The sequence below is a fragment of the Tinamus guttatus genome, unplaced genomic scaffold (genome assembly GCF_059628265.1).
Source record: "Tinamus guttatus ecotype Peru unplaced genomic scaffold, ASM5962826v1 Tinamus_guttatus_pri_ptg000287l, whole genome shotgun sequence".
Classification (NCBI taxonomy): domain Eukaryota; kingdom Metazoa; phylum Chordata; class Aves; order Tinamiformes; family Tinamidae; genus Tinamus; species Tinamus guttatus.
In genome coordinates this window covers 9397379-9400281 of record NW_028288821.1, presented here as the reverse complement: position 1 = coordinate 9400281, position 2903 = coordinate 9397379, and the positions used below count along the sequence as shown (strand labels likewise).

The following is a 2903-nucleotide window of genomic DNA, read 5'->3' as shown; positions in this document are numbered from 1 at the left end:
CCATTACTAAATTTATGTATTCTGGAGGAAATTTATTGGCAGTGATCTCACTGCTTCATTTACTGACCTGTGTAATTGCCTTCTACTGCACCTCCTGCTTGAAGGAAGAGAGCATTCCCCTATCATACAGCTGGTAAATAAATAATGTGTCCCTCTGGGGAAGAAAAATCCATCTCTAACCAACCTGAGCACAAGGACAGGGACTAACTGTCCTTTCGGTGGGGGATTGTCTGTTTTTTCTTTTCCTTATCCTCAGTAACTGAGGTTTATTATTCACAGTCTTAATATATTTAGGTGTATTTCTGATAAAATCGCCTAATATACTGCAGCAGTGAGCTATAAGGCTGGTTATACACTGCACAAATGTTTTCAGAATTTTGCCTTTACCTTTCCATGGGTATTTGTTCATGAGAGAAAACAAAATAAATAGCCCCTTCTCTCTACTTCTGTTATATCACTTTTTGCTCTTGTGTTTTGCAAACTAAACAATGCTGGTCTTTTTAATCACCTTTTAGATAGAAGCCTCTTTCCTCATGTGTTTAATCACTTTTGCTGCACTTTCCTGCTGCAGAGGTGCGTACATATGAGCACATGCACCCTGGAGCAATCAATAGGTTTACTAAAATCAGGTTTTAAGGCTTAGCAGAGGTTTGCTCTTTGCTCCCAAAACAATGCTTGTTCATCTTATTCTAAATTCACTTTGGAAACAGGGTCCCATGGCACAGGTGCTGGGATGTGTGTGCAGACATGCAAGCTAAAAAGTGAGGAACAGGACAGAGAGGGCAGGAGGACTTCATTTCACATTCACCAGTGCGGGCACCAAGCTGCTCTTCACTACCTGCAGAAGTGAAGCCCGAGACTGATGTTGGGTAAGAAATTACTTCTTCTGTATGAGGATGAGTTTTCTTAAGTCCGTACTTTCTCAGACTTGGCAATTTGTATGATGCTTTGTTTCATCTTCCTAGGGCTCACCTTTACTCCCGCCTGCCTTTGTCCTTCACTCGCGCTCTGCAGCTCTGAAATCCCCCTTTGAACAGTGATAGCAGTTTCAGATCCGGCACTACAGCTCAGCTCAGCCCCAACGTGAGCCTAAGGGAGAAGTGTGAAGCTGGTGAAAAGCCTGCAGGGAACAATATGCTGTCAAGGTGGGACCAGCTTCTTTATGGATGAACAGTGAAGGAATTTATTTGCTATTTCTGGTTTGGCTGCCTGTTGTTTACTCTTACTAAAGATTTTCTCTTGTTTCTCCCTGGATCCAGAATGCTGTCTTTATATTAAAACTATATATTAATATTTATTAATATTTCTTTCTGGAGGGTCCTGGAGACTCGCTCCATCACAGGGAATAGTCTGGGTGCACTTAGGTTAGCTGAGGACCAGCCCAAAGATGTCTTGGTTAGTGTTCCCCTCATCTAAATTTAGTCTTCTGCAACTTGGTCATTCACTCTCAGCATTGCTGAATCTTCTCCTGCATTCAACAGAGAGAGGGTCAGTTCAATCCTTCATAAAATACAGGTCCAGGATGAATGAGATGGTTTCTGCTGCTGAACATACTGCTCTTTCCACTGTCCCAAAATGGGTTTAGATGGTGAGCTAGGTGCCTGTCTGCATAGGCTGTAGGGCTGCGTACCTAAAAAAAATCCCAGAGAGCTTGCTCACAGATCCTGCTCTTTGTGTCAATTAAATCACTGGTATTAGTGTGAGCAAGACCACATATAAACAGCACAGAAGAGCTCTGGAGTGCAAGTGACATCAGTGACATCAAGCACTCTGGCTTCCTTATCTGCTGAGCTCCACCTATGAGTGGAGCTCTCCCCATTCCCTTATTCTCTCCTCTTCCCTGTTATCGGGAAGCATTGTCAAAAGCCTTCCTGAAGACAAGATGGACACCATCTGCTGCTCTCCCCTCATCTACCCAGCCAATCATCCCCTCATCCCAGGCTCCCAGGTTGGTTAGGTGGATTTCCTCTTTGTGGATCCCTAGTGACTACTTCCCGGAAGGAGGTAGTCCTGACAGGGCTGCTGCTTGTGTTTCCCATGCTTGGAGTTGCGGCCGGGATGAGCTGCTCCTTCGCTGTTCCCGGGATGGAGGTGAGGCTGTCGGAGCCGTAGTTCCCTAGCTCTTCCCGGGATGGAGGTGAGGCTGTCGGAGCGGTAGTTCCCTAGCTCCCGTCCTGCAAAAGGGCTGCTGGCAGCAGTGGGATTCGAACCCACGCCCCCGAAGAGACTGGAGCCTTAATCCAGCGCCTTAGACCGCTCGGCCATGCTACCACCGTGCTGCTTTTGGGCACCCAGAATTATGTCTATACACAAGTGTGCTGCACACTTAAAGAAGCAGAGCAAAACTTTGATCATCCGGCTCACCTGGTAGAGGGAATAGAGACCTTAACCCCCCTGCACTTGGGAACTCCTAATGGTTCATCACAGACCTGTAATCGGAGTTGTCCTCCTCTCAGTGAGGCTGGCCATGCACACGGGACTCGGATATTAGGGAGAAGGACACTCAACAGATCCAAAGAGGCAAAGATACAGACCCTACTGCTTAACAAGTAGAGTCGGACATTCCTGTTGAAGCTGTGCAATGCCTCAGTGCAGCTGGCAGGGTCGCTCCCAGAAGGCCAATTGATGGCTTAAGGCAACCAGAAAAAGCTCCGGTTAGTCTCCTACCCATACTGATTGCTGAAGCAATTATGGTAAAAATTAGGATGGAAACATTTTCTCAGGTATTCTCATGCACTTCCTCCATCAGCACATTTAGATTTACATTTACAGTGGTGATATTTGGTTATTAAATAAACTTTGTAATATTCAAATTGAGATTTGGGAGATAAATTGTTGGGGTTTTTTCCCTCATCTGGTTATAGTCTATCTCCCTACACCTCTTTTAAAAATAAAAGTTAAGG

The 2903-nt window shown here is 45.4% G+C and overlaps 1 non-coding gene across 1 annotated transcript; it reads right to left on the bottom strand.

The window, feature by feature from the left end:
- Positions 1-2189: 2189 nt before the first annotated feature.
- Positions 2190-2271, bottom strand: TRNAL-AAG (transfer RNA leucine (anticodon AAG)). The gene has a single exon. It is a non-coding gene; the product is annotated as a tRNA-Leu (tRNA).
- Positions 2272-2903: the final 632 nt, after the last annotated feature.